Source organism: Cervus elaphus, chromosome 27 (genome assembly GCF_910594005.1).
Source record: "Cervus elaphus chromosome 27, mCerEla1.1, whole genome shotgun sequence".
Classification (NCBI taxonomy): Eukaryota; Metazoa; Chordata; class Mammalia; order Artiodactyla; family Cervidae; genus Cervus; species Cervus elaphus.
The window spans coordinates 57403656-57416092 of NC_057841.1; positions in this window are offsets into that span (position 1 = coordinate 57403656).

Sequence of the window (12437 nt, forward strand, 5' to 3'; positions counted from 1 at the left end):
AGGTACCTTTTGAAAAACTGAAATATGGGGGCAGGTTTAAGAATATAAAAGATATCTTCCCACGTTGACATCTTAACACACTCATGTAATTTACACGTTTTTGCTAATTTCTGAAATAGATGTGTTAATTGAACTTCACTTCGCAAGCCCTTGTGTGGAACTTCCTGTGTATCAGGTACTGTTTAAGGGCTTTACAATTATTTGCTTATTTAATCCTTCCAACAGTTCTAAGAGTTAGGCATTGCTACCATAAACTCTATTTTAATTGAGGAAACTGAGGAATAACCGAGGTCAGGCACCATTATCTATTCCACTGCATGCTATACTGTGTTTCACAAATCCCATTTTTGTTAGATCAAGCCTTTTATTTGTTCTTTTTCAGTAGAAGAAATCCCATGGTAAATTTGAAATATGAAAATCCATTTTGTTAAGTGAAGTTTTATCCATCAAATTTGTCTTGTATGGAAACTTCTTTTTCATAAACTGTTTTCCTTAAAATAAGATCTATGTGTAATTTCAAATGTTCTCTTTGTAATAAACATAAAATGTAAACGTATGGAATTTTTCCCTTTGAGGAAAAAAGGATTTGGGTAAATGTGCCTACTACACACCTTTCTACCATAAAAGTTCAGTCTTCTATCTGAAATTTGTGTAAGAAAATTCTAAAATTTCTTTCTTATATCTGTGCTTCATCTGAATCAAGCAATAGGTTATAAGGAGTGCTGGCTCTTGGTCTGGCCTTTCTTTATGAAAGGCAACCTTATCCGCAGTTTTCTTTCTCCGCCCCTGCCCCTCCCGGATTATTTTCCAGTGGAGTAAGGAGGATGTGATGGAATATTGCCATATGGTAAGAGTGAGTGATACCAAACACACCCATCCCCCATGACTAGGTGAGTTTCCATGCATGACCTGATCAGGACAAGTGCATAGGTTCAAGCAATGCATGTTGTAAATACAACTTTTGAATCCAAGGCAATTTGAATCCAACTTTTGAATCCAAGGCAATTTTGACAGGTTTTTAAGTCTAAGACCTGAGTAGATCCACTTGCAGCAAGATGACAGAGATGACACACGTCCAGTCAGTCATACCCGTGTATGAAAATCCTTGTCTGGAGAATTTTAAGAAATCACCAGAATTTTCCCACCAGTTCCAGGTATTTTCTATGGGAAAACACGCAGATGCGTTTTGTTGTTCTTGGACCTAAAAAAAGTACATGCGATGAGAATATGCGTGCTACTTTTGTTTCATTCACATGCTATTTTAATGATAAATTTAGTCAGAATTGCTAAGGATTGGTTTGTTGCTGAAAGTCTTCCAGAATAAAAGGGGAAGGTGTTGCACGCAGAGATGGAGAAGTTGGTTTTTTTCATCCAGCCCCAAATTTTTCAAAACCTATTACCTGCTTCCCCCCACCTCAAATAAACAGCAGCCAACAACCACAAACTCTTATCTGCACTCCCCTAGGACTGTGGGTGTTGATGACTCAGGTCATCTCAAAGACCACGCAACATCTCAGAGAACAAGCTGTTTCTTTTTGCTGGGACAGCAGCACACTTGCAAGCAATAATATGTAATAATAGCACAGGTAATGCCATGAGCTCATGACCTCACTCCCAATTGTGATTTTTTTCCTTTAGGGCGTTCTGAGAGGGTCCCAAGAGCAGAGTTCCTGAGGAGCTGTGCACTATTCTCCAGAAAGACCCATGTCCTTACCCTCTCCTCTTTTCATGAATGGCTCCGTCTTGGGAGGGGAACAATGGAGTGAGTGTATCATCTCCAGCAATCACAAACCTTTGACCATAGATTTCGAAGGCATATTCCAACCGCAGTACGCTCTGAAATGTGAGTACTAAGGCACATTTATTGGATTTTTGAAAGGGCAGTTGTACTTCTATGTGAAGCAGTGGCTTTGTCAGCATATGAAGCAAGTCAGTTCTCTAGGGATTTTAACTATGACCTGTTCCTTCTCACTTCAGCCATCACCCACTAGGAAACTTGATTCGGTAGGAGGTTTGGGCTGAGTGGTTGATTGCATTGGTTAGATAAGTTTATTAGAGAATGAGAGTGGACAATTTCAACTGCTGAAAAGATGCAACCTGGCCCGGAATAGACAAATGTCTTCCCTTTCCCCAGGAGACTGGTTATCGGGTCAGCTGTGGCTGAGAAGTAGAAGATGATCATCCCTGATGAGCCCTAGGAACCCCAGTAACATCCGGACCTCTTGGATAACCTAGGCCTTCCCACCCCAGGGCCTCTAATATGAAGGGCAATGTGACAATGTCTGCATTCCTGGGGTGGCTGATGAAGGGAAGTTACACGGGGTCAAAATAGCCTGGAGTTAAAACTCCCCCTGGGTCCTCCCCACAGTTCTATGCAAAACAAAGAACTGTCTCACTCGAAGAAAAAAGTGGACATTAAGGTTGATTACGCTCAGTTCCCAGCTGGTCCCAGCCTCTGGCCGATCTCCAGAATTCCTTGCCCCAGCCGTTTAAGAGATAACTAATCCGAACAAACTTGGAGAAGAACAGGCCCCCTTAAGACAGTAGATTTCCACATATATGCCTATATATACTTAGTCTTTTCTTGGGTTAGTGCAGCAGCTCGCTAATCTGACTGCTGCCCCTTCCTGCCTCATTAAAGATGATCTGTTCCTGGAAGGTGCGGGTCTCGTTCTTTCTCCGAACTCGCTTTCTCTAATTCCCTTACTCTACAGGTGAGAGTCAGGGTTCTATAGCTGGTCCCAGTCTGCTGATTAGGGAATTCCTGTGAATTCTCATCCAGGAAACAAATATGGATATTTTCTAGGTCAAAGATAACCCTCCTATCTGGAAAATCTGGCATAGTTCTCTTCCTTAGCTACAGGGTCCCATTTCACAAAGAATGACTGTGTGAATTGTTCTGGATGATGCAGATTGGTTTTACGCTTCCTTTTCTAGTCTTTTAAGGGGGAAGCATAGGTTATTGACTTGAGATCTTTATTCTTTTCTGTATGGGTGTTTCAGGGATAAATATATAGTATTTTCCAAGTCTTTTATTTCCTTGATTATCTTTAGTATAGTTTTTCTATCTGTTGTTAAATATGGGCTGTTAAAATCGCAAATCATTATTGCTGAATCATCTGTTTCTTATCTCAGTTACGTCAGTTTTTGTTTCACATATTTCAATTTATGCGTGTCCTTAAATCTAAATTGTGTCTCTTATAGGTATCATATAGCTTGATCATTAAAAAACAGTTTTGCCAGTTTCTGCTTTTTGGCTAGAGTGTTTAATCCATGTATATTTAATGTAATTATTGATAAGGTAGGGTTATGTCTGCCATTTTGCTATTTTCTTTTTTTATTATGCATTTTTGTTAATTTATTCTTTTATTACTGACTTCTTTTATGTTAAATGCATATTTTCTAGTGTACCATTTTAATTCCCTTGTTTCTTGTTTTGGTCGCCTTGGAGATTAACATCTATTAACAGTCTATACTGGATTAGTATATACCTATTTTATTTCAGTAGTATACAAAATCTTTGCAGTTGTATAGAGTCTGTTCCCTCCATCCTTCTTTGTGTTAATATTGTCATACAAGGGGTGGTTTAGCATGGTACTTAATATTGTCAATATTGTCAAATACAATATGAATTGTATTCTTATATATTACATGCTATCAACATAGATTTATTATTACTGCTTTATGCAGTTGTTTTTTAAATCACATAGTAGAAAAATAGCTGCAAGCAAAAAGTATCTTAATATTATTTTTCCTATTTACCTATGCAGTTATCTTTACAAGTGTTCTTTAATTGTTTCATTTGAATGTAAGTTCCTGCATATGGGCCATACTTTCCTATTTCTTTACATGTCTTATAATTTGTTGTTGAAACTTGGATATGTAAAATACTGTGGCAACTCTGGAAATCATATTAACACCCAGTCCAGTATGTTTTGTTCTTGGTGTTTGTTTTTGTTACCTTTTTTAAGTAGGTTTCCTGAATTAATTCTGTAAGTCTGTATTCTTTTTTTTTTTATTATTTTATTTATTTTTTTAAGTCTGTATTCTTTTTCACTGTGGCCACTGAAGTCTCTGTTTGATAAAATTAGTGGTCAACTGACGTCTGTATAGAGATTCCTTAAATGCCTGGTTCTAGTAAGTTTTTCAGACTTTATTGAGCAGCTCTGGGTGAGTGTTGGGCGTGCCATATAATGTTCAGGCAGGCAGCTTACAACTCTGCCTGAGTCTTTACTTCCAGCTTGCACAGAGCCTCAAGGTTAGCAAGAGGTGAGAGTTTAGGCTTTGTCAAGCCTTTTGTGGGCACCACACAGCCCTGGACATATACACAGTCTTGGATACACATATTGCATATTGATTCTCACGGATATGTTAGGGCTTTGCAAAGCATCTTATAAACATAATATTTTCTAGATCTTCATTAAAAAATTTTGGTCAAGTTTTGTTTGCCTCAGTCATTAATGCTGCCTTAGGCAGATGTGCTATTAAACAACTGCCACTAATTGGTTTCAACGAACATTCCTTGTTTCCATTGCTCAAGCTGCGAACTCCTGCATGTGGAGCTTTTTATAGATGGAGAGACGAAAGCAATGCTAGTCCATGGTAAAACCTGGATACTCTGTGAGACTGGGTCGATGACTTGAGCTCATGGCAAGTGTATTCTTTCTCCTGAGGCAGCTTGACCTTGGCTTTCACCCATGCTCTTCAGGGGGTTACAAGTGAGTGGGGTGGGTCAAGGCTGGAGCGGGCTAGCAACACCTTTGAACAACAGTGTACAGAAATAGAACAATGAGTGAGATTGGGGCAGAGAGAGTACCTGGTGTTAAAAGAAAAAGGATCTCATGGCGCTAAAAAGGATGAGATCCAAGGTACTGGTGAAGGGATTAACTCTAGCAAGGAGAACGGATAACACACTTGTTGAGTGCAGATGAAAATGTATCTTGTCTTTCAAGAACCCAAGTGATACTCATTTCTTCTGCTTATGTACCCATCACTTCCATTCATAATTAGAAGATTATCTGCTGAACAAAAATCTCTTGGATAAATTCCCACAAGTGAGATTTCTGAGTCAGTGTGCACATTTTTAATATTAATCCATATTGCTAAATTATCTTTTATAAAAGTTATTTTTTTTTCAGCTAAACAGAATTCTTTTTCAGCTAAAAGAATATATCTATTCTTTTTCAGATTCTTGAGAAAAGTTATTTTTTAGAATCAGTGCTATCTTTGACCATGGAATTTAACAAGATGGGAAGAAGGGTACTGGCTGCCTGAGGAAGTAGTGAGCTTCCTGTCATTAGGAATACTCACAAATAGGCTATTTTGCCTCTTAGCCACGACATTGTAAGAGGTGAGTCAAACATCAGAAAGGTGGTTTGACTAGGTAACTTTTATGATCCCTCCCAACCCTGAGAGTGTAGGAGTTTGTGAGAGAGACAGATGTTTAATTTCTTGAAAGGCAAGCTACTGCATGGGTGAAAAACAAGTGAGGAAATATTTTCTGTCTCATACACACACACACACACACACACACACACACACACACCCTTGTGGGAGTGGAATAACCTAAGCTCAGATGCCAACAAAAGGCGTGTGTGTGTGTGTGTGTGTGTGTGTGTGTGTGTGTGTGTGTGTGTGTGCGCGCATGCACGTATGTGTGCCTTTATGGGTTTTTATATATGTGAATGTGAGGAATGGAGATAAAGGAGAAAGGTATGTGAATGAATAAATAATTACATTTCAGTTTGTTGTAACATTTTTTAAACTGGGGTATAATTACTTTACAGTGTTGTGTGAGTTTCTGCTGTCCAGTGAAGTGAATTAGTTATAATATACATATATCCCCTCTTTTTTAGATTTCCTTCCCACTTAGGTCACTGTTGAGCATTGAATAGAGTTCCCTGTGTGATACAGCAGGTTCTCATGAGTTATCTATTTTATACATGAGTTATCTATTTTATTTATTTTATCACTGTATATGTTAACATTTTTTTTTTCAGTGTAAAGAGCACTCTAGAGTGGAAAATCAAAAGAAGTCTATTCACAAGGCAAAAAGGGAGATAGATGTACTTCCAGAAAAAGGAAAAATGGAAGAAAAAAACAAAGACAGTAAAACAAGTAAACAGTGTTCTCATATCTTTCTCCTCTTCCTTACATGTAATTTTTGAGTCATTGGGTAATTGTTCAGGTCTCCTTTGTCTAGGTTCAGACAGCAGTTATAATGGAAATAAAATTGTTACTAGGTATCATTTATAGAAATTGACCCTAGTGTACACAGAAATACATATATACACATGAACATTTTATTTCCCCAACTCTATGAATTAGAGGCTATAATTAACCCCACACACAGATAAAGAATGAGGCACAGAGAAGTTAAGTCACACAGTTAGCATGTAGCAGGGTCAAGATTCAAACTCAGGTAGCCAGGTTCTACAAGCCAGTATCCAACCGCCACGTGACACTGCCTCTTAGCAAGCCAGTGTGGAAAGCTGGCTTTGAACACCTGCCTTCAAATTCATGTGTCAGCGCCTAAAGGCTGTGTGATTTTGGAGGAACCATTTCCCTGCCCTGAGCCACAGATTCCTCATTTATAAGACGGCAAGGGTCTCTTTCTCACAGGGCAGCTGTGAAGATGAAATGAGGTCTTGTTGGAGTCTGAAACGTAGGAAACGCTGGTGAAATCACAGCGATTGATATTTACTTGCTTCAGACTTAAAGGCCATAGAATTTTGAGGCAAGAAGCTTCCTAACTGCAATTAAACTGTGTTCTAAAGCCAGGCCTTTTAGAAAAGTTGAGAGCCGATCGGCAAAAATACCAGGGTGAAAATGAAACCTCCCCCAAGCCTTCCAGTGCTGTGAAGGTGATAAGACCACTTGCTACCAGAAGGTCCTGTTGTCCTCCTCAGAGATCCCTAAGCTCTGGTCGGACTGGGTAATCTTAGGTGATAAGAGAGATGTAAGGAATTACAACTCCTGATAAAGCACTGGTTTTGTTTGCCCATGCTTGGGTGAGATATGGGTGACAGAGATAAAGTGCTGGCAGAAGCCCCAGGTGGGTTGAAAATGACTCCTCATGCCTGGCAGGGTTGGTTGGGGGAAGGGGGCGGAGGCGGGTGACTTGCTACTGTATTTATTCTGCTTATCTCAGAGTGTGGGCAGAGCCTTCCAGAGTGGATGCTCTTGAAAGACTGGAGGGGGAGCTTGAGGGCGTGTTAGTCAGCTAGGCTCTCTGCAGGGACCTCGGCTCCCTCTGGCCTCAAATGCCAAACCATGTCATCATTTGACGGCATTCCTATATAGAGGCTTTACAAGATATGACCTTCTTCCAACATACAAGGATCAGATAGTCATGTGGAAGGGTCAGGCATACTCCCAACTGGCCGGACCTCAATGCAGGGTAAATCAGACCAGATAGGGGTGACTGGTGACATGTTGTGGGAATGCTGAAAAGGGCTGGTTAATCCTGCCTGGGTGAGATGCAGGCTGGGGAAGAGGGATGGGGAAAGCCTTCTGCAGGAAAATGGCCTCTGAGCAGGTCCGTGAGTGAAGAATGTGTGGGATGTTGATAGGAGGGGAGGAGGAGGAATTCTCTAGGCTCCAGGGACAGCCATCACACAAGTGTGGCGGCATTAAATACCCGGATCCCTTCAGTAGTTCATGGAGAATTCATTCAGTAGTAAGGAAGCTTGTAATTTTACCAGAATTTTCTAGTCTCCTTTATCTTCTTTCCAAACTACATACAACAGAAAACTACCCCTGCATATTAGTATATATCTTACTTAAAGCAGTGCAGATAATACAACTTGCTGAAAATTGAAAAATATTTCTAAAAATGATGCCAGCAAGAGGGAGAGGAAACAGGAATCTTAGTGGGAATATGTTATTGTTTAGTCGCTAAGTTGTGTCTGACTGTTTCGTGACGCTATGGACTGTACAGCCCACCAGGTTCCTTCTGTCCATGGAATTTTCCAGGCAAGAATACTGGAGTGGGTTGCCATTTCCTTCTCCAGGGCATCTTCTTGATCCAAGGATCAAACCCTCATTTCCTACATTGGCAGGCAAGTTCTTTGCTGCTGAGCCACCAGGGAAGACCCATCAGTCAGTTCAGTCGCTCAGTCGTGTCCCACCCTTTGCCACCCCATGGACTGCAGCACGCCAGGCCTCCCTGTCCATCACCAACTCCCAGAGCTTGCTCAAACTCATGTCCATCGAGTCGGTGATGCCATCCCACCATCTCATCCTCTGTCGTCCCCTTCTCCTCCTGCCTTCAGTCTTTCTCAGCATCAGGGTCTTTTCCAGTGAGTCAGTTCTTCAAATAAGGTGGCAAATACACATCCAATACAAAGTATTGGAGTTTCAGATTCAGCATCAGTCCTTTCAATGAATATTCAGGACTGATTTTCTTTAGGATTGACTGGTTGGATCTTCTTGCAGTCCAAGGGACTCTCAAGAGTTCAAAATTTTAAAAGCATCCATTCCATTTGCTTTAATGCTCTGTTGTCCTCTTGAAATTCTTAATAATTTTTGAATGAGAAGCATTTGCATTTTGCATTGGGGCCCTGCAATTATGTAGCTGCGTTTACTTAGGGCACTGGGCCGTCTTTGGATACCTGAGGGTTGGGATAAATGTCACTGATTATTTCTGACCCAGTAGCACGTGTGTATAGCTGGAATCAGCAGTCACACAGTCTGGAAAGATTAGTAGAGAGCTGCTACCCTACCTGAGCAGAAGTGCCCTCCCCTCACATGATAAGGTTGGAGGAAAGAGTTGGGCTCAAGTATACAATCCTGAGGTGGTGCTAGTGGTAAAGAACCTGCCTGCTGATGCAGGGGACACAGAGATGTGGGTTTGATCCCTGGGTTGGGAAGATCCCCTGGAGAAGGGCATGGCAACCCACTTCAGTATTCTTGCCTGGAGAATGCCATGAACAGAGGAGCCTGGCAGGCTACAGTCTGTAGAGTTGCCAAGAGTCGGACATGACTGAAGCGGCTTAGCATGCATGCGTCGAATCTTCTAATTTTTCAAGAAAAGCTGGAAATCTGTTTGTTAATTAGTTTTTATTGGAGAACAGTTGCTTTACAATGCTGTCCTAGTTTCTACTGTACCGTAAAGTGAATCAGCCTGATGTATACATATATCCCCCGTTTTTTGGACTTCCTTCCCATTTAAGTCACCACAGATCATTGAGTAGAGTTCCCTGTGCTATACAGTAGATTCTGTAAATCCAACTTTTAAAAAATATTTATTTACTTGGTTGATAAAGACCAGCCAAGTAAATAATTACTTACTTACTTAATTAATTGCAACATGCAGGGTCTTTTGTTGCAGCATGTGGGATCTTAGTTCCCTGATCAGGGATTGAACCTAGGACCCCTGCATTGGGACCTCTGGGTCTTAGCCACTGGACCACCAGGGAAGTCCCTGGAAATCCAGTTTTTAGTGCAGAAGTTCCAACTTTTAAATGTTGTCAAAAAATTTACAAGTAATAACTAAATGGAATATGTCCATACCAAATTTGTTTTCCAAGTTTCTAGATTTCAACTTGTGTTTTCTTTCCTCCAAACACTTGGCAACAATGACTGTGAAAGGGGGGATCTGTTGTCTAGGACTTGTGTTTTCACATGAGCCAGACACAAAGTTTGCCCACACAAAAGGTGTGGGAGTGAACTAGCAAAAACTAGAGCAGTTGCTACAATCCACATGGGTGCCATGTTGACTTGTTTGGAAGGCCCCAAGTCCACATGCGTCTTCTAGGAAATTCAGCATCTTACACTTACTTTTTAAGTTCTTTGCCTTTGTTTTGAGTGTTTCAGCACTATTGTTACAGGGGAACCTGGAGAATTTTGTAATTGCTTCCTATTTTCAGAAGGTTTTTCATTCATGATGTGAAAGCCAACCAAACAACAACAAACAAATGCTGGTGTTAGTTTGGGAGGTTTTATTTTTTGAGCAGTTTCATTAGAGAATTTCACAAAATGAGAACCAGTCCTTGGACGTTCTCCCATCACGTAATGTACTTTGCAACTCCAGATACTCAAAGAGTCTTCTTAGAATCAGAGGATTTGAAAGTAATTCTAAAATAAAGACCCACATAGAACAAATAATTTAATCCATTTTCAATTGCTGAAATTTTAAATGAGCCTCATACATTTAAATCGTCTCTGAATGGGTTTCCCCTCCCCAGCCCCAAGTTTTTCTGTTTTAAATCAGATCTTTCCTGGATTTGAGATCATTTCTATTTTTTTCAGGATTAAAAACACAAACAAAAAAACCCCCTTAGTATCTCAAGATTGAAGACAGGACTTTAAAGGGCCAGCAAGATGCTGTTGGTCTGTAAACTCCTTACCTGTCGGTGGCAGGTGATACACATACATGTGCCTTATACAAGTTCCATGTCTCTTTCCAACCCCAGTGTACCATGACCACCTTTACAGGGGACTCATAAAGATGGTCCCAGGACTCAGTGGTTGGTGGTTTTGTTGAAATTTCCTTAGTCATCACTATGAACTCATTAAGTCCTCAGTGGTTGCCATAAACTTTAACTCTTTACAACCAGCAGTTCAAGTCAATCAGTTTCCAATGATTGTAACAGTGAAAGGATTAAGAAAACCATCTAAGGAAATTAGCTGGAGGATTATGGAGTTTCTTCTGCATTTAAAGAGGAAATGCTAGAGGTGTGGGGACATTCTTTTCATTTGCGCCCACGTTATTGGCTAATGTTGCCTGTCTCAGGTCTGGGAACAAGTTCAGTGGATGGACTTACTGCCTTTGTGCCAGATACTGAGATTTTCCCAGATGCTTCCAGGATATGAAAGAAGAATCTTGCTTTCCTCCCCTTTTCTAGGGTTACATTTCACTGTTTGCAATAAAAGTGAGTGGTTAGCAGATCCATTTCTCTGCCTCCAGATCTGCTGATATCTTTCATTTTATGCGAGCTGGATTGCTTATGAGTTACCATACCTGAAATATTTGCAGTCACCATCCACATAGGACTGCGATGACTTGATTGCAATAAACAACTTCTTTAGGTTCTTATCAGCATTATATTGAGGCTCAAGAGTCGTTAGATGAGAATGTGTAGTTTGATATTTTCCTTCTATGCCTATGTACACACAAGTAATCATTCTAGGGGCAACGCCATTATCTTGATTTTCCAGAACAAAAACAACCTTGCATGGAAAAAGCCAAATAACTGAATACAACACAAACCTAACTTTCCTGAAGCAATCATGGCTTTTTGCACATTTATTATTCTCTTTGACATACACAATAAATCGTAATAGTTACCAAATTACTGTTCGGTTTCAAATGATGTGCACACATCTATAATCTTAGTTAGCTGCTTGCTGACCTGCTTCAGGAATGTCATTGCATCCTCCAGGGTAATTCTATATCAATGACTTTTCCAAATAAATCTAGTTGCTGGTTTATATTAATGAACTGTCACAGTTCCTATTGTTTTCCCATGGCCTTGCAGCTGTATTCCTTCACAGGTGCTTGGCAAATTAAAATGATGCTGGTTTGGGGTTTCAGCTTGATACAAAATCAGTCCTTCAGCAGATTGTTCAGAAGTTATTCATGCAAGAAACACATCTTTACTCTAGACACTCAGCTTTTCTGCTTATCCAATATCCATGCTTTCATTGACACTTTGCATTTCAGTTTTCCTTTCCAAATAAGTACAAAGAGATTGTCTTTCTTACTTAGAAGATTTCTATTAAAGAGTTGCAAGCAGTGGAAGCATTTTTTTTTTTAAGATGTGTTCTTTTCAGTCTATCCTAACACTGTGTTCACAGATCACAAACATCAATTACTGATGTTTGCAGATTATATATCTTTGGGGGTTGTTTTTGTTAACATCCATTACCCGAGGGATTACCAGGCAGAAAGAAAATTATTACATGCTAACTATCCAAAACCACATTAAATATTCCCTTTTGAATCTATTACAGGCTTTATTTAAAAATACTCTACTCATGACTAACTCCTACCAGCGCGAATGAGAACTTTTAACATGTGAGTAACTACCCAATTAAATTATCCAGCCTTCTTGATTGTGCTTTCGTCCTGCGATGCACCTCCCTAAGTTTCAGTTTTCTTTTATCATCCTGAATTTCTGAGTTCCTTTCTCGACCTCTTCTTGGCTGCTACCAGAGCATCTTAGCCCTGACCACTGGGATGTCCTGGGTTGCCCCTCCCGGGACCACAATGCTGCTAATTGCTTGGCTGCTCCAGCGCTGTATTTCCACACACCCACACACCTCCCAGGGGGATTCTCTCTACACGTTTATATTTACCTTTTCCTTACGACTCAGCGGGTAAAGAATCTGCCTGCAGTGCAGGAGACTTGGGTTCGAACCCTGAGTTGAGAAGATCCCCTGGAGAAGGAAATGGCAACCCACTCCAGTATTCTTGCTTGGAAAATCCCATGAAT